This window comes from Callospermophilus lateralis, unplaced genomic scaffold (genome assembly GCF_048772815.1).
Source record: "Callospermophilus lateralis isolate mCalLat2 unplaced genomic scaffold, mCalLat2.hap1 Scaffold_62, whole genome shotgun sequence".
NCBI lineage: Eukaryota > Metazoa > Chordata > Mammalia > Rodentia > Sciuridae > Callospermophilus > Callospermophilus lateralis.
The window spans coordinates 1,305,805-1,332,344 of record NW_027514663.1 but is presented as its reverse complement, the minus strand read 5'-3'; the positions used below and the strand labels follow the sequence as shown (position 1 = coordinate 1,332,344).

Genomic DNA, 26,540 nt, shown 5'->3' with positions numbered 1-26,540 from the left:
CCTAGGAAGTATGTGCTGTTATTATCCCCATTTTATAGTTGAGGAAACTTAGGCTTAGAGATTAAATGATTCACTCAAGATCACACAGCTGGCGAGGATCTGAGATTTTATTGTAGGCTAAACCAGTTTTTATGTGTGGGTACACACACATAACTATACATTGTATATGAATTTTTGCTTTCTAAAAATTGGAAGCATTGCCTAGTTCTAACAGTTCTCAATGGATAGTCTGTGAAGTCCTCTGGGGTTCCCTAAAACTCTCTCTGGGTTTGGAAATCAATGACATTGTCATCGTAATTGAAGATACTAATTTTGCCTTTTCTACTATGTTGACATTTGCATTGATGATGTTGAAGCAATGGTGTGAGTAAGCTACTTATGCCTTAAGTGGGAATCAAAGCAGTGGCACCAAACTGTACCAGTAGTATTCATATTAGTCACCTACCGAATATTCACAATAAAAAAAATTCCAGTTATACTCATTTCCTTGATGAAACTACTAAGATCTATTAACACCAGTTTAAGTATGAAACATTAATGTTATTAATTTTTAAACTCTACCCATTAATATTTGTCTTTTAAAATATTTTGCATGATGAAATAGTATACATAAAGTACTTCTGTGTCTGAAGTTTGGTGCTTGTGTGATTGAATTATGAGCTACACTATCTGTTTTTAAAAAAATAGAACATCTTATCTAAATAGACATTTCCCAAATTTATTCTTGAACTAAATATTTAATAATAGCTTTATAATGTAAGTGATCCCTGTGTAGGGCATATAGGTTTTTTTCTCGTCATATTAAACCTGAAAAAGGTGACCATTATGAGCCTCCCCTGTTTTCTCCTATAAGGCGGAGACTATGTGTAAGACATCTGCTTAATCCATCATACTGAAATGTTTTTTCCCTAGATATTACTAATCGCAAATTATATAATATATAATTAAATAATATACAGTCTTTTGAAAGACTGTAGATTCTTACAAAAGAATTAGCTCTTTTCTAAGCCTAACAGTTCAAGCGGTGTGCCAAGTCCTTTTCAGAGCCCTTCATTGAAAGTTTCATGAAATCGGTAGATGGCACCAGATGGTCTAAGGGGTAGGGATCCAGGTGAGTTTCCAGGTCATGACCTTTTGGATTTCGAAACCAACAGTTATTTTTCTGCTTCATTTTAATTACCTTTCAATATTGGTCATGCCTTACCTAGACTATAAATGGAATTGGGGTATGGAAATTTGAAAGTTTGAGTTTGTTTTACTTATATCTTAGGAAATTCTCATTCCTTAAGCTCAGAATCAAAAGAGTTATCTTTTTCGTATTGTCTTATATTCTTTTTAGTCTAAATTTTCTTTCCTTATTTATGGCATGGTATATGGAACCCTTACCTGGTAATTTAATGGCTACAGGTATAGAGTTTTACTGGATAACACATGGATAGAAGAAGGCTGTTTTTTTGGTTTTTGGTTGTCTTCCGTGTGTACCAGGAAATTTCTTTGACATTTCACTCTATTCCCTGGGTATCCAGTTTTACACATAATAGATGGTATTGTGCTCCTACGTTTCTGTTGTTCTTGCTGGTCCCTTATCATATCTTTACACAAGTCCTCCATTTCAAGTGACTTGGAGATAGAGCATCCTATACTTAGGAATAGCATTCCAAAAATGCAGAAAGGGAATCATTACACCAAACATAGATAATCAGACCCATTCTGTGTATAGATACACAAACCTGGGCTCAAATTTTTCCTACAATGTGCCTAATCAATTTTGAGTGGTTCCTACCCTATCCTCAAGCAGCTGTTGATGGTTTTACTGGTAAAGGATAACTTTTGGTAGAGGAAACTATAGGTCCTTTGCACAAGATTGCAGTCCTTTGTTCAGGGACTGTAATCATGTACTTATACAACTAAGTATATTGTATCTTTCATACTTCAGGAATTCTCCCATCTGATCTTTTCTTTCCTTTTGACCAGGACTACATTTTTCAGGTAATCCCTAAGAACTAATAAATAATTCTTTATAAGAAATATAATAATGGATTTAATTTGAAAAATATATGCCCATTTGTGTACATTGTATGACTCGAGACTTCCTTATTGTGCTGTTTTTATTGTTTATCTTTATTTTTTGGCAATTGTAAAGGAATAAAATTCCAAGATTAATTACAACAAAAAATAGAATACCATTTTTACTTGAAACAATGACTGACAAACCATGGTCTATTATTTATTTATTTTTTTGTATCAACATTATCACACATGTATGTACTTAAAACAACACATGCATTATCTCACAGTCTTATGTAATATTACTGTGGGTCAGATGATGGTTTAGCTGGCTCCTCTGCTTTAGGGTCTCACAAGGCCGCTTTCAGTATGTGGTTCCTGAAGTTGCAGTCTTATCTGAAGCTTTGTGGGGGAAGTATCTGCTTCAAGTTCACATGGTTGTTTGTAGCATTCATTTCCTTACAGGTTGTCAAACTGAGTCTCAGTATCTGACTGTTTTTTGGTTCATTGTTTGTCAGATGGGTCTTCCCAGGTTGGCTATTTGCTTTCTCAAAGGTATTAAGAGAGAATCCTTAGCAAAATGTCATTAGAGTCTGAAGTAATGTAATTACAAATAGAAAATCATGTTTATCCCTACTTTTGCTGTATTCTACTGGTTAGAAGCAAGTCAGAGGTCCAACAAAAAGGGAGGGAATCACACAGGATATGATTAACAGGAGGTGGGAATTGTGGTGACCACTTAAGTATATATCTGCCAGGCATGGTTCTTTAATTTTGGGTAGTTGGCAATCACTTCCTCAAAATTGAACACAGTGTACCTGCCATCTCAAGGAAAATGACTGAGAGTAGTATTTCTTGATTATAGTATAATTTGAGCTTTCAAGTAAAAATTAGAATTTTGGAAAACTTAACATCTGCCACTCTGATCTTGACAGCATCCTACTATTTCTTGAAGTGAGGTGGAAGGCTACCCAGAATGTAAAAATTATTTGCTGTTAGTTAGAATCAAATTAACTTAATGGTGTTCTCATGATTGTCATAGCTGTTTGGCATTTAGGGGAAAAAAGAGAAAGCAAATACTCAATTATTTAATGAAGTTTATAAGTAAAAATATTTCAAACATAACTTGGGGGAAAAAATAACAAAGCCAGGTGGTATCTTTGATGTTACAAAGTTAAAAACTAGAGATTTTTTTGACTTGGACTGTTGTGTTTTTGTAGGCCTAGTTTTAAAGTCAAAGTACTTCAATTGGTGGTTCCCAATTCTTGGGTTCTTTAAAAAAAAAAAAAAACAAATAAACCAATAACAGTTTTGCCAGTTGGTCTGGGTGGGGCCTGGAAATAATAGATTTTTAAGAACTCCCAGAGATCTCCGTAAAGTTAAGAATGATAGAGGTGTATTCTAGAATGAATTGAGAGTCCTATTTAAGGAATTTTCTCCCTGTATTTTGGAAGCCATTGGTTTTAATAAATTGATTAATAGTTTCCCATTTTATGTCATCTTTTATATGTGTGTATGTTTACTTTTTCCATGAACTGTCTTTGTATTTCATCATCTCTTTCAGGTAGGCAGGGATGGAATATATTATTACTTATAAAGTTAGTATGATACTGCTTAAGGGTCAGACCAGGATTCTAATTTCGGCTCCATCCAAAACAAATGGTGCTGTATTGGGAACCTTCCTCAACCAGGAAGGGCTTTATTAGTTCTTTTGTGATGACTACTTGATATATTTACTATGACGAGCAATTACATATAAACATAATTGTGGCCGTTATTTGTCGGAAGATGAATAACTTGAAGTTCAGAAGTGAATTGCCCAAGGTTACATAGTTAAATAAAAATGCAAATCTTCTGAATGCCAGTAAAGTGCTTGTTCTACTCTTATTATTGTATATGACATTTTTCTGGACTGTTTTTATAATACATTAAAAATTCTCAATTGGAGAATTATTTTAATTAGTTATTGTTGATTAGTGGATTGCCTGCTCTCTGAAATTGTGATAATTAACCAGAGTTTTCTTCTAGAAAAGTGTTTAACAGCATTAACTTTATTATACTTATGTTAAAAGAACTATTTTAGAAAATGAAATTTTCAATTCTTAAAGTGCATATATTTAGAAAAAATATTTAAATCGAAGTAAAATTTTGCTTAGTTATAGTTCAGTATGGCATTATTGATTTTTTAAACTACATTTTAAGGCTCAAATATCCATATCTGCCTTTTTGGTACTAAATTCTAGATGTTATTTGTGTTACAGTAATAACTTATTTCTATAACTTCTTAACAGTTCTGTGTCAATTGGAAAGTTAGTAACAAAGTTAGAACAAATCAAAATTCTTAAACTTGATCAGCCCTCAATTTATAAACAAAATACTTCAAATTTTGTTATAAAATAATATGTATTTTGTGAGGAAAGTTTAGAAAAGAGAGAAGAATATATCCGGATCATGTTGTATATGTCAATATGTATTTCACTTTTTACTGAACATTCTACTTGGATCATATCATTGATTATTTCTCAAAATCTTGATGTTAATAACTGCATGATTATCCATCAATTTATTTTACCACTCCTCTATTATTGGATATATAGGTTTTAATGTTTCTGCTATTATAAATAATTTTCCATTACACTTTCATTTCCTTATCATGAATCCTTGAATGTAGAATAATTTAATCATGTGAACCTTATTTTAAAGGCTTTTGTAACTACTGCTAACATTTTTATGCAGATTATACCAAAATATAATCTCTACTTTGCCAGTAGTGAATGTTTCATCATTTTTTTAAAAATTTATTTATTTTTTTAGTTTTTAGGTGAATATAATATTTTTATTTTTTATTTTTATGTGGTGTTGGGGATCGAACCTAGCGCCCCATGCATGCCAGGCGAGCACGCTACCGCTTGAGCCACATCCCCAGTCATCATTTTTAAACTTTAACTTAATTCAAACTATCATTAGTCTGTTTAATTAAATTATTTATTTATTCTAATTTGTTATACACAATGGCAGAATGCAGTTGATTTTATATTACACATATAGAGCACAATTTTTCAAGTCACTGATTGTGCACAAAGTATTTTCACACCATTCATGTCTTCATACATATACTTAGGGTAATGATATCTAACTCATTCCACATCATTCCTACTCCCTTGCTCCCTTTCTTCCCCTCCCTCCCACTGCTTAAGGGAACCACATATCAATAAGACATAACAGTTCTATCATTAGTCTTACAAGAAAAAAATAATTCAAACAGTTCCTATATTTCTCTTACCCATTTTCCCCCAATGTTAACTTTTTATCACAGGCAATTAATATGAACTAAACCTCAGACCTTATTAGAATTTCACCAGTTTTTCCATTAATGTTCCTTTTCTTTCCAGGATCCTATTCATGATCTCACCTTGTAGTTTATTCTTAGTCTTATGTTTTCTGCAGTTATTAATTCTTTTTTTGATCTTGATACTCTTAAGAGTAGCCGCTAATTATATATTTTGCAGTATTGAAGAGTGCCAATACAGTAAACACTATTATTTGCATTTCTTTGACTAGTATGTTGGAAAAAAGGTATTTTGAATATATTGGCAATTGCATTTTAGTTTGAATTATCTCAGTTTATGTCCTTTGCCCATTTTTTTTTCTAAAAGTAGCTGTCTTTTTTTCCAGTTTGATTTTTAAGCATTGTTAATCTTAAAACTTGCTTGCTATACATTACAACATGTAGAGTGGTCTGGCTTACTCTCAACAATGATTGTTTTTTATGAAAATGGCATTGGAGCATAATATTGTGGTATGTGTTTTGTGTATGTGTCAGTATTCTTAATATACAATGCTATTTGAATATTCCTAAATTTATTGACCACAATTTTCATAATTATTTATAATAAATATATGTGTATATTTTCATATAAATGTATCTATTACTGTATATTTGACCACAGCATAGTTCATCTCATACTTTTCACTTCTCTTTTCTTGAGATCTTCCTGCTAGTTTGAACCACCCTTTCTCCTCATGGAAGGGCTGAAATTTCCTTTGAGGCTCTGGTCTCTAGGAGCAGGGCTGCTGACCCAGATCACTTCTGTAAATAACTTCTATTCTATTCCCTGTCTGGTTGGCATTCTTACTTATTCAGTCTACTGGCCAGGTTGCTTTTATATTTGCCTTATAAAAGGAGAGGTTGGCCTACCACAGCTTTCTGTGGAATGATAGGAAGAGTGAGGGGACCAGTCTTTTCTGATCTATAACATTCTTCAAGAAACATGGTTCCAAAATTCATATTGTCTGATATATTCATCCTTAATATTTCTGTTTGTTTGTATTGATATTTTGAAAGCAGGATTTTAAAAAAATATTTTTTAGTTGTACATGGATGCAGTATCTTTATTTTATTTATTTACTTTTATGTGGTGCTGAGGTTCGAACCCAGTGCCTCACATGTGGAAGGCAAGTGCTTTACCGCTGAGCCACACCTCAGACACCAGGATGCAGAATTTTTTAGAGGCACAAGAACTTTTAATTTTTATAACCTTGTTAATATGTTTTATACTTGTCTCCTTCTTTAGCCCAAGATTTTGCCAAGTTCTATTATTTGCTTTTTGATGGTGATACAGCATTTTTAGAATCCCTCTCAGAGTGTATCACTATTATTAATGTAAAGTGGATTTACTTTTCTTTTATCTTGAAAATGTTGGACTATAATTTTTTCTTCAAATTAATTGGCTAGTCAGGAATAGACCAGCTCTATTAGCTTGCTTTCAAAGTTTTAGTAAATTATAATTTTGGCAAATTAGAAATCATCTTTGTGTTTTTAAGCTTATTAATAATTGAGGCATCAAAGGTTATTCTTAGAATATTGGCATATAATTAATTTGCATTTATAAATTTTATGAAAAATAATTATAACTATAATGAATAAATGTAATATTCTTTCTCTGAAATATTTTACCAGGATTACATACTGAGCTCATCACAAGTTGTATCTAATAATTCTTCAGAATTACTATTTGACTTGACCCAGGAGACAGGATTATCACATTACCAAGGGGGACCAACACTTTCTATAGCAGGTTGGTATTAGTACTTTTTCCAAAAAGTTATAAAAGAAAAACTTGATGAATTTGCTTATGGAATTAACTTTCTATTTTGAAGCTCATATCCTCTTGTGAAGTCTTTCATATATTGTAACATGGAGTTGTGCTAATAGTTTTTGAATGCCTTTTTGGGTAATTTTATATAAAATCTTGGCTAAACTTCTTTGAACTCATTCTCACTTGGAGCCAAACTTAACACCTTAAAGTAATTTATATGAATTAGAGAGGTCCTCATATGCCCTAAATATTCTATTTTAAAAATTAGTTTCTATGACCAGTTAGGGGAAAAAGTGTTTGTTATTATTGATTTCTTCATTAGGTTAGTGTCACTCTAGTTCAATAAATGGTCTCAATATGATAGTAAAACATGATTTTAAAGTGTTAGTGTAAAGTAACCACATTAAATAAATGATTTGTACATAGTAAGTACTCAATAAATGCTATTTGAAGAAGTAATGAAATTTACCTATTGAAGAAGATTTTAAATTCATTGAGGGTATAACAAAATTCTTCATTAATCAAAATGCATTTGTATAGTATGAATTTTGTCTTATTGAAAATTTTCTGTAATCAAAGTACTTAATCTTTATATACTGGCAATTTTTATGTGTTTCAAATATTTGATGAGGTAGAGATGTATATGATTTTTTTTTTGGAGTTTTTAGGTTGTTTACTAAACAGATCAGTGTGAAGAATCTACCAAACTCAACTTCTGTCCATTCTTTTTCCATAGTAATAATGCTTAATGTTTTTCCTTTTTTGTGCGTGTGGTATAGAGGATTTGAATCTAGGGCATTACATGTGCTAAGCAAGCATTCTACCACTGAGCTTGAACTTTATAAAAAATATTTTTACTTGAGACTAGCTGTTGTTGAGTTGCCCTCAAACTTTCAATCCTCTTACCTCAGCCTCATGAGTCATTGTGATTTTAGATGTACACCACTGTTTTTCTTTTCAGCAATATTTGATACTCACTTCTCTTGGTGTCAGTACATACCTAGTAAACTTCTAGTTAATAAAGTAGGTAAGACCCAAAGAGAAATGGGAATGTATTTGTGATAAATCTGGTTTTACAAAATGCATGGACTTTTATTCATAGAAGATATGAGTTCTTGAAACTTCTTAAAAGTAAGGATTATGACACCTATTCTTTCCACTTTTGTTTTCTGATATTATTCAAAGTAGAGGTACTTATTATTCTTATATTATGCATTCATTCACCATACCTGAATCAGCCATTTGGAGATTTCACTTAAATTCTTTTTTAAAAAATATTTATTTTTTTAGTTGTAGGTGGACACACAGTATCTATTTCATTTTTATGTAGTGCTGAGGATTGAACCCAATGCCTCACACATGCTAGGTGAGCAGTCTACCACTGAGCCACAACCCCAGCCCTTTATTTTAATTTTTAATATAGTTTATTCCAGGCTTTTTTTAATTTTAAAATTTGTTTTAATTAGCTATACATGACAGGAGAATGCATTTATGCACTTTGATATACATAGTGGGATATAATTTCTCATTTTTCTTAGTGTAAATGTTATAGAAACATATAGCTCATGCAATCACATATACATAAAGTAATAATGTCTGTTTCATTCTATGATCCTTCCTATTCCCACATCACCTTCCCTCCTCTCCCCTCCCTTCACTTCTCTCTACCTATTTTAAGGTAATGCTATTCTTCTCTAGTGCCTCCCATCTTATTGTGAATTAGCATCCAGGTATTGGAGAAAGCATTTGGCCTTTGATTTTTCGGGGTTGGATTATTTCTCTTAGCATGATATATATTGATATATATATATATATATATATATATATGTATATATATCACATTTTATATCATATATATATATATATATATATATATATATATATATATATCACATTTTCTTTACCCATTCATCTATTGAAGAACACCTAGATTAGTTCCATACTTTAGCTATTGTGAATTGAGCTTCTATAAACATTGACATGGCTGCATTACTCTAATATGCAGATTTTAAGTCCTTTGGGTATAAACTGAGGAGTGGGATAACTGGGTCAAATGGTGGTTCCCTTTCAAGTTTTCTGAAGAATCTCCATACTGCTTTCCATCGTGGTTGTACCAATTTTCAGTCCCACCAACAATATATGAGTATACATTTTTCCCCACATCCTCGTCAACATTTATTGTTGCCTGTATTCTTGATGATTGCCATTCTATTCAGGGCTTTTCTGATGGCCAAATAAGATAAGGAAATTTAAAAATGCATTTATAAGGTTTAAATGACATTACAGCAGTTATGTATGATAAATATGAATAATTATATGAACTATGATGTTCAGTAACACACTGTAGAAATTATGAGGGTTCAGAGAAGATTGAATTTGAGTTTGATCTTGAGTGAGTATAGGATTTATACTGGCAGAGATAGAATTTCTTAAAAGTAGGGAATAGCACAGCCTAATAGAACGAAGATAAGCTAAAGAATCAGAAGTTCAATCAAATGCAAGTGACTTTTTTTAACATTGAGATTTCTTCTGTTAAATTCTTCCATTAAAGCAATCTATTTCTACTATTTAGCCTGTTGTAAAATCAACTGATTCATTTGAAATGCTAGCACCTAGTGGTTTTTCGGGTAACCTAAACATCTCACAAGAATGCTAAAGGGATCTCATGGAATCTTTCTTATGGACCTGCAGTTTGTAATAGAGTGCTTCATTAGTGGGAGATCATTTTTATGTTATCTCAAAGGATGGAACAGAGAAGCTAACTACTATAATACTTTTTATTTTTATGGCATATTTGTTCTCACTATTATATCTGTTGGAATAATTTTTCCCCTCTGAAATAAAGATGGAAAATATTTAGTTAGTAATGATAGTACCTTTCACTTTCTACTGAGTGCTTTTTATGTACCAAATATTTTCTTGGGATATTTTAAGTATATTATCTTTTTCTTAAATAGCTCTGTAAAATAAGGCATTATAACTTATTTTACAAAAAAGGAAGCTTAAACTCAGAGAAATTAATTAAATAAGCTTAAGAGTGCATAGCTAGAGACTGACGTAGTCTGGATTTGAACTTATCTTGTCTGACTTAAAAGCCTAGAATGTTTGTAGTTTATTCACTGCTTCTACTTTTAGTGTATAGTTGGCATTATTAAAATATGATGTACAGTTTTAGAATCCATTTTTACAAAGCCCATTGTGTATTATTTTCTAAGAGGACTTTGCCTGGCTTGGTTATAGTCTAAATATCCCCATTTTTCTTAGTAATGCTCTAAATAGGTCTAAATTCTTTATCCTTAAGGTAATGGTTTTTAAATGGAAGAGGTTTTTTTTTTAATGAAATCCCTGTACAAACAAAATTTTATGTTAATATCTAATAAATAAAATGGAAAAGTGTTTTTTTGTCAGACATGGCCCAACATATTCCCTAAAATGACCCCATTAAATTCTGGGGAACATAGTATGAAAATCCTTATACTAACTCTCTGTATTATGTGCCCTTTCATATGAATGAGTAAACTATTATTCAAACTTATTTGTTTCCACTTTGTACATGGCAATAAGTGGTTAAAATCACCTAAAGCTGTCAGTAGACCACTCTTCAGTTTGTTAGGTGAGAAAAGAGCTAACATTGCAGTAGACATTTTAAATTGCTAAATAAAAAAGCATATGAGGGTATCAATTTTTGGAACAAATAAAAGTTATTGTCAGATTTTCTTTCTTTTTTTTTAAGAAATTCTATCACATTTAAGTATCCAAAAGTAATTTATTTCTGGGAACTTGGTTCAGTGTTTTCTGCTTTAAAATTTTTTGTCTGGCTTCTTTTATAACAGTTTATATATTTCTGTTTGAAGCCACATTTAGAATTTCTTGCATAGAAATGTTATTTTACAAATTATCTTAATTCTTGGAGTTTATAATAAAAGTTTATACTATTTCTGTATATGCCCTGAGTTTGGATCACTTAATTTTTCTTGTTATTTGTGTGATATGATAATTAATTATATTATCTGTAAATTAACTCCAAAGTATTTGTACTTAGTTATGAGTAGTATTCTAGGTGTTCTAAAATATTTTTTCCACTGTTTAAATCATTGTAGGTGTGAATGAAAGTTCATTTTTATCAAAATGTCCTTCTGCTTCTGAAGTAAACAGTGTTAATCCAAAAAAGCCTAAGCCCTGTGAGGGTGTTTCTGGAACAAATTCTCCAGCTGAATTCCCTTCAGTTAAATCTCCTTCACTGACATCTTCCCAGGCTATGCCATCAAAAGGTAAATATGAAATCTGACATTCTATACTATAAAAATTACTATAGTATTTATACATAAATTTTAGAAATTATTATAAATTTTGAAACTATCAGTGATTATTTAATGTTCAAAAGTGATGAGTTTTGAATCATAAATGTTCTGAATTTATTTTAGGTGCAAATACTTCATCAAATCAATCTAAAAATGGAACACCTTTTCCAAGAGCTTGTTCCAAGTGCAATATTCATTTCAATCTTTTGGATCCTTTTAAAAATCACATGAAGGTAAAACTTTCAGAATTTAATTTTTATAAAGGTTGAAGCCAGGCATGGTGGCACATGATTATATTTGCAACTACTTGGGAAGATGAGGATAGAGGATTACAAGTTCAAGGCCATTTGGGCAACATAGTGAGACTCCCCCTCTCAAAAAGGAATTTTTTGAGATTTACAGTCACTAAGGTCTATCTCAATATTTAGATCAGAAATCTTCTCATAATGGAATTTTTATTTAGCTTAGATAAAAATCTGCTTTCATAGTAATTATGTAAGACTGGCATTCCTTAATCATCAGATTTAAGAAATTAAGTTCATATATTTATAATGGATGCTTATTCTTATTTTATTTTAAAAAATCAATATTTTATTGGTCATATTGTTTTTCAAATTTAGAAAACATTTGTTTAATTTTTTAATTACTTAGATATTTTGTTACCTTATTTTCATAATCGCCAACATGTACATGTCATATTACATATGAAAATCTGAGTTTTTACATTTTAATTTTTAATAGTCAGACATAAACTTCAAATGGTGAAGTGTTTCATATGAAATAATTGTTTTAACACACAGTTCAGAGCATAGTTTATATAATTCTCTTGAACTAGTTTGAGTTTTTTATTATTGTAGGAGACTCTGAAATTCAGATTTTAAGGAATTTTTTAGATTATATAAGAAAAAGAAGGGTTCTGTGGCAAAGAAGTAAGGAAAAGTTCTTGCTCACTCTTTCAACAGTACACAACTTTTTTGTCGCATTTTACAAAAAAAGAAAGAAAGAAAAAAGCAAGGGATCCTTTTAAATTTTTAAACACAGGCTCTTTATTAATGTACAGACTATATTTGATCTATACCACTTCCAGCTCTAGTAGTAGTGTAGTGTAGCCTCTAATCACTTCAATTTAGTGCTTTGGTTCTATATGAAACTATTCCCCTGTGAGTATTTTCAATTTCCTCTTCTTTATAATGTTTTGGTGAGACACCTGATGTTTTTTATGTTTTGCATCATAGGTGGAGAGGACAAAAAAAAAGACTACATTCAGTCCTCCCCGCAACTGATCAGACTTTAATCTTGTAGTTATTCTTTTGAATTTTTTTTAATTTTTAAATTTATAATTATTAATATGTCCTTATTGTACAAATTAAGAAGTTTCACTGTGATGTTTCAATGTGTGTATATATATTGTGCTTTGATCATATCCATCCACTCTCCTACCCTCTCTTGTCCTTCCTTTCCGACCCCTACCTTTTGTCCCTTTTCTTTTCCTTAAGAATGTCTTTCCTATTTCCAGGTTATCTTTATGTATTTTGGGCAGTACTGGATAATTGACTGGACCCAGGGCTTTGTGCATGCTAGGCTCTACCACTGTGCTACATCTTAGCTATTTTTTAAGTTTCCACATATGAGAAAAAACTATAATGCTTGTTCTGTCTCTTAATTATTTTGCTTAATATGGTGTCCTCCAATTTCATCTTTTTTTCTGCACATGACGTGATTTCATTCATTTTTATGGCTGAAAAATATATACCGTATTTTCTTTATCCCACTCATATGTCGATCAGCAACTAGTCTAATTCCATAGCTTGGGTATTGTGAATAGTACTGTAGTAAAAATGGATATGTAGGTATCTCTTGTATTCTGACTTAATTTCCTTTGGATCATAATAATATACCCAGAATTGATAAACTTGAATCATATGATAGTTCCATTTTTAATTTTTTAAAAATATTTTGAGGAACCTTCATACCCATTTTAATAGTGTCTGTATGTACTGTTATATTCCCACAAGAGTGTAAGAGTTTTTTTTTCCCATGTCTTTGCAAGCATTTTTGGATTTTTTTTTGATAATAGCATTCTGGGGTAAGATAGAATCTCAATGTAGTTTTGATTTGTAGTTCCCTGATGGATAAAGATATTGAATATTTTTTCATGTATTTATGGCCATTTGTATTTCTTTAGAGAAGTGTCTGTGTAGATAATTTGCCCATTCTAAAATTTAGATTACTTTACTTGTTTTTTTGTTGTTAAGTTTTTTGAGTTCTTTATATGTCCTGGATATTAATAATTTGTTAGATGAGTAGTTGGCAAGGTTTTCTCCCATTCTATAGGCTGTCTTTTCATTCTGTTGTTCCCTTGCACTGCAAAAGCATTTTAGTTTGATATCATCCCATTTGTCAGTTCTTGCTTTTGTTCCCTAAGTTATTGAAGTCCTATTCAGGCAATCAACGATTGCTTGTATCAGTATCTTGAAATTTTTCCCCAATGTTTTCTTCTAGTAGTTTCAGAGTTTCAGGTCTTACATTAAAATCTTTGATCCATCCATCTTGACTTTATTTTTGTTCAGGATGTAAGATAAGGTCTGGTATTTTCAGTCTTTTATAAGTGAATTTCCAGTTTTCTATCCAGTTTGAAAAGGTTTCTTTTTTCTGATATATTTTTGACACCTTTGTCAAGAATCTGTTCGCTCTAGATTTGTGGCTTTATTCTTGTTTTTCTATTCTATTCATAGCCTTCATGTTTGTTTTTACGTCAGTAGATATCTTTGTTACTATAGCTGTGTAGTGTATTTTTAAGTCAGATATTGTGATGGCTCCTACATTGTGCATTCTGCTGAGGATTGCTTTGACTATTCTAGGTCTTTTATGATTCCATACAAATTTTAGGATTTTTTTCAAGTTCTATGAATAATGTCATTGATATTTTCATAGGGATTGCATGGTACATGTAGATCACTTTTGGTGGTATAGCCATTTAAATTATATTCTCCTAATATGAACATGGGAAGCCTTCCCATGTTCCATTAGTTTTTTCTTTTTCCCTCAAGTTCTTTATGTTTATACCTCTTTGGGGTCATTTTTATTATAGAAGTCTTTCACAGTTCTGGTTTTATTTATTCCTAGGTATTTTAGTTTTTGTTTTCTGAGACTACTGTGAATAGGATTGCTTTTTGATTTCTTTCTCAGTGAGTTTGTTATTGGTGTCTAGAAAAGCTACTATTTTTTTGTGTGTGCATTTTGTAAAATCTTACAACTCTGCTGAATTTGTCAGTTCTAAGAGTATTTTGGTGTAGTCTAGGATTTTCTGAGTATAGAATTGTGTCTGTAATCAAGAGATACATTGACTTCCTCCTATCCTATCTTTATCCCTTTTATTTCTTTCTGTTGCCTTATTGGCCTGGCTAAGGTTTTAAGTACTACTATATTGAATAAGAGTGGTGGAACATGTATGAAGGCACCAATTGGTGTCAATACACTTTATATATAACCAGAGGTATGAAAAAGTGTACTCTATATGTGTAATATGAATTGTAATGCATTCCACTGTCATATTTATAAAAAAATTGTAATGCATTCCACTGTCATATTTATAAAAAATTATAATTGTAATCCATTCCACTGTCATATTCAATTAAAAAAAAGATTGGTGAGAACAGATATACTTGTCTTATTGCTGAGTTTATTTATTTATTTATTTTAGTGTTTATTTTTTAGTTGTAGCTGAACACAATACCTCTATTTTATTTATTCATTTTTACGTGGTGCTGAGGATCAAACCCAGTGCCCCGCATGCACTACGTGAGCGTTCTACTGCTGAGCCACAACTCCAGGTCCTTGTTGCTGAGTTTAGAAGGGACACTTTCAATTTTTCTGTATTCAGTATGATGTTGGCTATGGGTGTGTTATATATATCCTTTTTTATGATAAAGTATGATTGTGTTATATATAGTTTATTCAGAGCATTTTATCATGAAGCTTTACTGAATTTTATCAAAGGTTTTTTGAGATCATGTTTTTTATCCTCTATTTATTTTTGTATTAATGTGCTATATTACATTTATTCAATTGTGTGTGTTAAACCATCCTTGCATCCCTTTCATGAAGCCAACTTGTGGACAAGCTTTTTAATGTGCCATTGAATTTGTATTTTATTGAGGATTTTGCATTTATTTGCATTTATGTTTATCAAGGATATCAGTCTATAGTTTTCTCTTTTTTGTTGTGTCATTATCAGGTCTTGGTTGCAGGGTAATTCTAGCTTGGTAAGCTGAGTTTGGAAACATTTTTTTCCTTTTTTTTTCTAAATAGCTTAAGAAGCATTGCTGTTCTTTAAAATCTGGTAAATTTCAGCATTGAATCTGTCTAGGCATGGGCTTTTCCTTGTTTGGAGACTTTTCTCCTGCTTCAGTCACATTGCTCATTACTGATCTATTTGGATTTTTAAAATTTGTGTCCAGAATCTCCTCCATTTCTTCTAGATATTCCATTTTTTTGGTATGTAGTTTTCCCAGATTTTCCTGAAGGATCTTATGAATGTTGTCTTTTGTAGTATACCTTTTTCATCTCTATTTTTGTTAATTTGGGTCTTCTCTTTCTTTTGGTTAAATTTGGTAAAAGTTTTTCAATTTCATTTTTCTTTTCAAAGAAACAGCTCTTTGTTTTATTGATTTTTTCTTTTCTTTTTTTTGGTACCAGGGATTGAACTCATGGGCACTCAACCACTGAGCCGCATCCCTAGCCCTGTTTTGTATTATCTTTAGAGACAGGGTCTCACTGTTGCTGAGGCTGGCTTTGAACTTGTGATGCTCCTGCCTCAGCCTCCCAAGCCACTGGGGTTATAGGTGTGAGCCTCTGCACCTGGCCCCTTAGTTTATTCTTGTTTTTCAAAGACCTTGAGATTTATCTTAGGTTATTATTTGGTATCTGCTCCCCCTACCTCCCTCAATATAGCCATTCATATCTATAAACTTCCCCCAAAGTACTGTTTTCACTGTATCCCACAGGTTATACTATATTATGTTTTCATTTTTATTTGATTCTTGGAATTTTTAAGTTTCCTTCCTGATTTTTTCCATAACCTACTGTTTGTTCACCAGTGTATTTTTAGCCTCAATGTTTTGATATAATTACTGCAGTTTTTCTTGTTACAAATTTCTGGTTTCATTCCATCATGATACAATAAGATACAAGTAATCATTTCAGTTTTTCTGAATTAGTTAACTCTTGCTTTATGGTCAGAAATATGATCTATTTTGTAAAAAGTTTCATGCACTGATGAAAAGAATACACGTTTTGCAGCCCTTAGATGTATATGTCTGTTAAGTTATTTGAACTATGGTATAATTCACCCCTGATGTTTTTTTGGTTGATTTTATTTGGTCTGTATGGTGAAAGTGGCTACTGCAGTTACTCATTATTAGGGTCATCTCTCCCTTTGTGTCCTGTGGTGTTTTATAAAATTGGTGCTCTTATGTTTGGTGCATATATGTTTGTAATTGTTAATGTGTCTTGATGAATTATTTCCTTTATCAATATGTAATGACCTCCTTTGTTTTTTCTGTTTTGTCATCTATGAGTATAGCTATTGCTGCTTGCTTTTGGATTTGGTTTGCTTACAGTATCATTTTCCATCCTTTCACTTTCAGTTTGTGTATGTTTTTGCCAGTGAGTTTTTTAGGATGTATATTATTTGGTCTTCTTTTTTAATCTAATGAGCTAATCTGCACCTTTAAATTGAAGAATTAAGACCATTTATGTTGAGAATTCTTATTCAAAGGTGCGTGTGCACTTTTTTCCTTGTTATTCTGTAATTTTTAAAATTATTTTTTTTTGTGCCAAAGATCGATGCTAAGGTCTGTAAACAAGTCAGATTGGCACCTGTTATTTTGCCAGAGAAATGTTAGAGTCTGTAAACAAGTCTGGATGGTGCCTGGCCAAATGCCAGAGGGAGTGGTTTGTGAAGTAACAAAAGCAAGCCATGAAGTGTGGAGATTCCTTATTGGTTGACTGCTGTATCTATTTTATGTTAATTAGATAAGCTGTGTAAAATGTATAAATACCTCAGTTGTCCTACAATAAATGGCTCCCATTCCTGCTGCATCAACGTACACAAGTTATTCGTCATCCCCCCCGGTTATTTTGCCCAGCCAGCCAGGCTGCGGCAGATTGAACTCAGGGGCACTCAACCACTGAGTCATATCCCAAGCCCTGTTTTGTATTTTATTAGAGACAGAGTCTCACTGAGTTGCTTAGGGTCTTGGTAAGTTGCTAAACCTGACTTTGAACACACAACCCTCCTGCCTCAGGCTGCCCAGGTGCTGGGATTACAGGCATGTGCCACCATGCCTGGCTGAAGTTTTTTTTTTTTTTATAGAGAGGAGAGAGAGAGAGAGAGAGAGAGAGAGAGAGAGAGAGAGAGAGAGAGAGAGAGAGAGATTTTTAATATTTATTTTTTAGTTTTTGGCGGACACAACATCTTTATATGTGGTGCTGAGGATCGAACCCGGACCGCACGCATGCTAGGCGAGCACACTACCGCTTGAGCCACATCCCCAGCCCAGGCTGAAGTTTTTTTCCTAGTTGTTTTGAATGTTCTATGTTGTGTCTTGCTCTTTTATTCATCTTAGAGATTTGATGATTTTATTAATACTGTTTGATTCTCTCCTTTTTTTTCTTATTAGCTGTTCTAATCTCGTCTAATGAAATTTATTTTTTCCTGTGTCATTATTTTTGTGTTAGTCTTTCTTCCTCACTTCTGTGTAGAATTCCCTTATGTATATTCCATAATGCTGATTTAGTGGTCAGGAATTCCTTTAATGTATGCTTATCATGAAAGTTCTTTATTTTTCCTTTGATTTGGGAAACTTTGCTAGGTATGTTAATTGAGTTTGACATTTATTTTTTTTTTAGGCCTTGAAATACATCATTCCTTGCCCTTCTGGCCTTTTTGAGTTTCTTCTAAGAAATCCACTGTTACTCTGATGTCTTTGTCTTAAAATATGATTTGACCCTTCTTTTTTGCAGCTTTATAAATATTTTTTTAGGTACTTTTGGGAGTTTAAATATAATATGTTGTGGGTAAGCTTTTTTATTTCTTTTCTTTTTTCTTTTTGTTATGTCTACTTGGGTTTTTTTGTTTTATTTTGTTTTGTTTTGATACGAGGGATTGAACTCAGAGTCACTCAACCACTGAGCCACACCCCCAGCCCAATTTTGTATTTTATTAGAGAGAGGGTCTCACTGAGTTGCTTAGTGCCTTGGCAGTTGCTGAGTCTGGCTTTGAACTCATGATCCTCCTATCTCAGCCTCCCAAGTTGCTGGGATTACACGCAAGCACCATGGCGCTTGGCTACTTGGGGCTCTTTATTTCTCTTTGACCTGGATATCCATGTCTTTTCCAGTATTTGGGAAGCTATCTTCTGACATTTCGCTGAATAGACTTTCTATGCCTTCAATCTGTAGCTCTTCTCCCTCATCTTTTCTGATCATACCTGTGTTTGGTTCTTCAATCGTATCCTAGAGATCTTGTATATTATGTTCATTTTTACTGACTTTTTAAAATTAGTTTCTGAATCTGGTAACTCCTCAACTTTTTCTTTAAGTCTTGTTATTCTTTCTTTTGGTCTATCTAATATTTTGGTGGGGCTTTCAAGTGAGTTTTTAAAAATCTGACTTATTGAGCTTTTCATTTGCAAGAATTCTGGTTGGTACGGTTTCAAAATCCCTGTCTATCAGATTTCTCATTCATATCCTGCATTGGTTTCCTTAATTCATTCAGCTCTTATATCCTCTTGGAATTCATTGAACTGTTTTTTTAAAAAAAAATATTCTCTTAATTTCTCTGTCAAGTAGTTCATCTACTTTTATATCTTTGGATTAGAGATTTATTAGAGATTTATAAATCTCAGGAGCTATTCTACTGCCTTGTGCTTTCATATTTCTTGTGTTTGTATGTTGAGATTTGCTCATCCACTGGGATGGATATCTTTCACTCTTTTCCACTATTTCTTGGTGAGCCTTGGGTCACTGGGTTTCTATTTAGTATTGAATTTAATTCAATTTGTACTTCCTTGTGTACTTTCCTGTGGCTTCTTTGGCTGTGGTTAAAGATTTTTACACAATATATGTCAGAGCCTAAGTGATTTATTTTCTTTATAGGACTTGCAAGAGGGTAGTCTGTCTGGTATTTCAGGCAATTTTGCTATAGACAGCAATAGATATAGAGTGTACCCTCTGTGATTACTCCTATAGTGGGAATCAAAGCCCCTATCAGGTACTTGTTGGGGGTTTCCCTGGGCTTTTTTGATCTTGGCTGTTAACTTGGAAGCAGTTCTGCTACTGGCTGTTCCAATTGTGGTGATGTCCTGGAGCCTTTATCTTTTGTTTAGACATTCGGGGCATCTCTAGTTGTTTCATGGGGAGATACAATAGCCAGTTACAGCTCCCTCCACTGTCACACTCACCTGTGGAGTTTCTAGGAACGCAGAGTTCCCTAGAAACAAACCCTATCAGCAATATGCTGTCTGATAGGGTATGGGAATGACAATATTGAGGCCCCATATATAGGCACCATAAGTATGGTGCCTATAAAAGTTATGCTATTTCTTCTGTTCTTGTTATAGTAGTGAGGGTTCCCAAGAGGGACTTCAGATTCACCCACCTTGCCATGCTTGCCTGGGGACAGGTTATAGTCTGTGGGCTTTTATTCCTCCTATTCTCTAAGTTGAAGTATCTGCCAAGGTTTAAGTGTGGCCCAAGCAAGGCATAATTCCCCTCAGTTGGGTTGGGAGTGTAGCTCAGTGGCAGAGCACCCAGCTGATGTGTTCAACACAATCAGACTCAATCTCAATCACTGCAAAAAAAAAGAAGAGGAACAAAGAAGAAAGAAAAATGAGATAGATAAATAAAGTAAAATCCAAAAACTAAAAACAGTAATACCACAACAAATGAAAAGAAAGAAGAAAAATAATATTAAATAACAAACAGTTAAATAATAAAAATAGAATTAATCAAAGGGATAAAATATAGTTGGAGAAAAGTAAAATAGAAAAGGGAGAAGGGAAGAGAAGAAAAATATTTCATATTAAAAAGAGGAGAAAAATACAGGCATGGTGGCACATGCCTGTAATACCAGTGACTTGGGAGGCAGAGGTAGGAGGACCAAGAGTTCAAAGCCAGCTTCAGCAATTTAGCAAGGTGCTAAGTAACTCAGTAAGACCTTGTCTCTAAATAAAACACAAACAAGGGCTGGGAATATGGCCAAGGGGTCGAGTGTCCCCGAGTTCAGTCCCCAATATCAAAAAAATAAGAGGGAAAAGGGAAATAACCACAAAACAGCACATAAAAATAACAACAACAACAAAAACTTAAGCCAGGTGTGGTGGTATATGCCTGTAATCCTAGTTATTCAGGAAGTTGAGGCAGGAGGATCACAGGTTCAAAGCCAGTATTGAAGAGAACCTGTCTGAAAAAATGAAAAGGGCTGAGGATGTAGTGCAGTTTTGAAAGTACCCCTGAGTTTAAAAAAAAAGTAAAACTATGAATAAAAAAAATGAAAATTTTCTTTTCCCTCAGGTGCCCAAGTGAGCAGGAAGGATAGAAACTTTTTGACTATGCTCATCAGAGAATTTCTTTGTCTTTAGTCTGTGTGCTGCTTGGACAGAGAAAAGACTGGGGCTTACTCCTTTCTTTTGTGGTACTAGTCAGTTGACTGATGGTAGTAATTTGTGGCTTGATTCAGTTGGAATACCTCTCAGCTGCTTTGTACATCAGAATGACCTAGTGTGGAACGCAGAGTTCCCTAGAAACAAATTCTCTCTGGAGCTATTTGTGTTATGCACTTCTAGAGCAGAGCTGATGCTGACATCATGGCATGTCAGAATGTGGAACTCCCCAAATCTTCTCTTCAGAGCTTAGCACTTGGAGGATAGAGCTAATACTAGCTCTGTGGAGTGTCCCTCTATGGCCCCCCAAGGATGGAGAGAGGATATAGAGTCTCAAAGATCTGTGGTGGAAGGGATGTTGGTGAGTTCTGCATAATCCACAGTCCATTTTTCTGATGTTTCCAGTCCTGGCTACATGTGACTGCTCATTCCCCAGACTCTGAGAGCTGCATCTGGCAAACTGCCAGGTTTAATGAGAAGCACCTTCTGTTATTGCATATGCTGATTGCTAAAGCAGTAAGTAACCTCAGACAATAGGACCTTTTCTAAGATGGCCCCAAATTATAAAACTGAGAATATGCAAAGAAGTACAGGGGTCTTCTACAGAGCCAATTCAACATGCAAACTGTACTGTTGTTTGCTTAGCCTATATTTCTGCAGGAGGCTGGATCCTGTGCCAGTCATGTTTGTTGGGACTCTGTTTCTTCTCTACCTCTGGGGCATACTTCCCTGGGATTGGCACTGGTGCATTTTGTTTCATTCTGTCTTCCACAGTCCATTTTATTTGGGCTTCTCCAAGTCTCTATCCACAGTTGAAACCTGGTATTTTCTCATAGTCATTCATCTCAGTGAGCAACTATGTTACAGTTATTTTAATTTGGTTTCAAGGAGATGCAGGCAAGTGTATAATGCCTCTAATCTACCATTTTTGGAAGATCTCTTGCTACTATATTCTCTTAGTCACATTTATTTATTTATTTATTTATTTATACTAGGTAACAAAGTCACACTATTAAAAATTAAAAATAGGAAGGTGTGTATGGGAAGAATCTTTACCTCAGACTCTTATGACCTGGTTGCCAGTTTTATATCCTTCCTGATTTTCTTTCCACATATAGAAGTAGACATGAATGTTCTTATTTCCCCTCTACTTTGCATACAGTCTGTATACAAAATAGAATCAGTTCAACATGCAAAACATACACACTCCTGGGCCTGGAGAGATTGACAACCTTCTTCCAACTGTGACTTTTACATGTTATAGCATTATTTGTGACTACTTGTACTGGAAATAACCAAAATATTAAAAGATTTATGTAATGGAACACTGTAACATTTTATGAAAGGAGGGTATCTCTATGATAGATAAAATGGGACAATGTGAAAGAAATACTATATAACTAAACTGAATGCAATTGAATAACATATGTGTTTATAATAATGAAGTGTCAAAGCATAGTCACAAATCTAGGAAGGAAATGTTTAAAACTGGAGAGTTTCAGGCACAGAAAGACAAATACTACATGATCTCACTCAGTGGGCAGTTTTAAAAAGTTGATCTCATAGAAATCAAATAGACTAGAGGTCATCAGAGATGGGGACAAGTAGAGGGGGAAGGGAATAGAAATTGGTTGGTCACAAGGTACAGTGTTATAGTTTGATAGGCACAGCAAATTCTTATGTTCTATGGCATAATAGGGTGAGTATAATTAACAGTAATGCATTCTATATCTCATATTAGAAGAGGATTTTTATTGTCTTCACACAATTGCATCATAAAAATGAAAAAAATCACATTGTTTCAAAAATGTATAAATATAATGTGTTGATCATAAAAATTAAAAAATAGAAAACTGGGGACTTTTTTTACTTTTTAGCTTTTATATTTTTATATTTCAGTTAAAATTTAATATAATTTCCATAAAATAATGTAATTTTTAGATCAATAATTTAAAAAAACTTAAATAGAAGTTTTTGATAAATCAAAGTTCATTATATCACAGTTAATGTTTTTTCCCAATGGAAAAATATTAAAATATCCTATAATAATTTATTTGATTCCATGTGTCAAACATAAAACTAAGCTTTAAATAAATACATTATTTCATTTATTCTTTAGGAATTTCTTAAAGTTAGACATTTTTCTCATTGTATCATTAGTTAATTGGTATTTTAACCATACCTCTTATAGTAAAGCCCAAGTGTTGATGAATACTTTTTTTTTTCTTTAGCAAAAATGTCTGTAGGTTGTTTTCTTTACTATTAGGTAGAAATTTGAAAATACATGTATGATATAGTAAGATATACTATAGATAGTGAGGTACACTAAAAATAATAAGTAAATTATTTGCTTGTCATATAAACTTTTCCAGAGTATTCATTATAATTTTAGTCTTTATTTACATTAATTTTGACTGGTACATAAAGCATAAAATTTTACGTATTAATGGGGTATGATGTTTTGATATGTGTCCATTGTTTAATGTTTTACTCTGCAAACACTTATCAATTCTTTATGGTGAAAACTTTAAATTTTCTGGCTTTTTTTTAGAAAAAAATTTAGCTGTAGGTGGACACAATGTCTTTATTTTTATTCATTTATTTTTATCTGGTGCTGAGGATTGAACCCAGTGCCTCACCCGCACCAGGTGAGCACTCTATCACTGATCCATAATCCCCACTCCCTTTTTCTGGCTTTTTAAAGTGTACAGTGCATTATTGTTATCTATAGACACCCTACTATATAATAATAGCATACCAGAACTTGTATTCCTATCTAACTGTAGTTTAGTATCCACTGATAAAACTTTTTACATATCCTTACCTTCACTTATTCTGTCCTAGATATATAATCACATCTCAATCCATATCTTTCATTACTTAGCTGATATTTGTGATACAGAAGAATCTAGCTTTCATAACTGTATCATGAATGTATCCTTAACATTTTAAAATGTTCAAAAAAGTGTTTTGTTTTTGATTCTAGTGTTCAGTGTTTGTTGTTGTTTGCTTTTTGTTACTTTGTGTTTCGATACTGGGAATTGATCTCAGGGGCTCTTTACCACTGAATTACATTCCAGTTCTTTTTTTTTTTTTTTTTTGCAACAAGGTCTCACTAAATTGCAGAGGGTCTCATCTAGAAAGTAATAAGTTTCTTTTTCTTTTTCTTTTTTTTTGATACTGGGGATTTAGGGACACTTTACCTCTGAGCTACATCCCAGTCTATCTATCTATCTATCTATCTATCTATCTATCTATCTATCTATCTATCTATATTAGACTAATATTTATAAGATTAATAATTTTATAGTGACTTAACTTACTATAGAAAGTTTGAGTTAGTCTTCTCTAGTGTACATTGTATTCTTTTGCCTTTATATTTGTGTCTTTCTTTGTTTTAGCACAGTTTTCCTGGATTATATTTTAAAATATTTATTCCATACAGTTGTATGTCCAAAATGAATTTTCCTTTGCATGCTATATCTGTCATTTTCTCTCTAATCTTAATCTCTCTTTTTTTAAACCTTGCTTTTCTCATTACTGGCCTCTCTTTCCCTTCTTTTATTTTGCAGTATCTGTTTACTACTATCCTTGTCTCTAATTTATCTTACCTCTCTGTTATTCATTTTTCCCTCTCCTTTTTCCCTTGATGTGCTACTTCTTAATCTCTCTCTGGGGGTGAGGTGGGATTCTAAAGCAAGTTTATTTCTGTAGAAAGGGCATGTTTTGTGTTCGTGCACAGGGAAGAGGAAGAGGAAACCTAGGTATTCAGACTCTTTTTTTCCCCTTCTCAGAACCCAGTCTCTAAGTTTTCAGCAACATCATGCAGTGCTTAAGCATTCTTACTGGGACCAGAGATGTTAGGATCATGAAGTGTCAGACTGGTCAACAATTGTTTAAATTCATCCAGTCTTCATGGTAGAGATGACAGATTTCCAGGTCTAAGAGATGACCTGTTGTTGGTGAGGGTCCTAATTGAAGTTGAGCAAGAGACCAGTCTTGTGCTGGGGCAGCCACAGAAAGACCTGGTGCAGTGTTATATTCTTCATTAATTGTGTGGCTGCTTTACCCCACACCTGGGCCTGGAGCTCCAAATGTTGCCCCAACAGACTTTGGTTGGTCACTGAATGGCAGAAAACTTCTTGGTTGTGTGAGACTGTTCAGAGGTCACTTACATCAATGGCCTCAGGGGGTAGAATGGAGAAGAAGGTACCCTCAAACAGTGGATAGTTTCTTGTGGGCTCCATGGGCCTGGGACTAGAGTATAGGCTCTAGAGAGATTTAAAAGCAACCCATATGGGGACACATCTCCTCAGCTTTGCTGTCTCTTCTTACATCTGCTCCAGAATAACATTTTCCTGATGTTTTGCTAGAATTGTATATATTCCTGTTATTAGCCTCCTTTTATCTGAAAGTATTTTTGTTTAGATGAGAGCCTAGATTTCTAGTATAGTCTCACAGCCTGCTAGTTGGGTTATATAATTCTTTGCTTGGCAGAAGACTTCCTGCAAATGCAATGTGTGTGTCTGCTTCTTTCTATAGCACTGCCTTTTCAGCTTTCCTTTTCCAAAGTAGGTCTGGGTTACTTCTTCTGCCATGCTCTTGACCAGCTTCTATATCTGCGTTTGCCTGCCTGCCTATCTATCAATCTATCTATCTATCTATCTATCCTTGCACTTCAGGATATGCCTATCATGTCACCTCTTTCAGGATATATATTTAAATTGTCATATTTCTGTTTTTCTCTTGTTGTTGCTGGTGGTGGTGCTTTTTTGTTTGTTTGTTTGTTTGTTTTCTTTTATGGTGCTGTGGATCAAACTTAGGACTTTGCATATGCTAGGCAAGTGCAGTACCACTGAGCTATATTCCCAACTCCCTTTACTGACACTTTCTAAGATCTTTTGGATTCTTTTGTCTTTGATCTCCTTCTGACTACATGCTTTATTTCTTGGATGCTTTGGGTAGTGCTTTTGTATATTGTGGTCTCTGGATTTTCTCTGGATCTAAGTTTCCGTGAAAATCAGGTTTGTGGAATTTGGTTGTTGGTGGCTTTTGGATGAATTCCTATAAGTGGGGAAATGTTGACTTATGTAGGATGTTTGTATGAGAAGTCCTATTTTAATATTTAAAAATTGCATTCCATATCCTTTGCTCTGAAAATTCTACCTAAATTTTTAGGGCACTAACAAAGTGATGGAAGATGACCTATGTATTTGGAAATGTAAAGATGAGAATAGCATTAAAGGCATTTAATATTTGTAGACTAGCCAGCCCAGGAAAATAAAGGCTGTGTGAAAGGTTGTAGTAAAGGGTGAGAACTAAAAGGGTTTGGGAGCTGAACAAAAGATAACCAGTTGATTTTGGACCATAGTTCACAGTCGTTAGTGCTCATTTCTTAAGTTTCTTTCTTGCCTGTCTTTTTTTTTTCTCTCCTGTAGGCTATTTTGCTCCTTCCCTTCTCCCTCACT

At 33.2% G+C, this 26,540-nt stretch overlaps 2 pseudogenes; one reads left to right on the top strand and one right to left on the bottom strand.

Moving 5' to 3' along the window:
• The window catches only part of LOC143389759 (zinc finger protein 280D-like), a 49,825-nt pseudogene that overhangs the window by 5,071 nt on the left and 18,214 nt on the right, over positions 1-26,540 (top strand).
• Positions 25,044-25,319, bottom strand: LOC143388744 (ran guanine nucleotide release factor pseudogene; annotated as a pseudogene).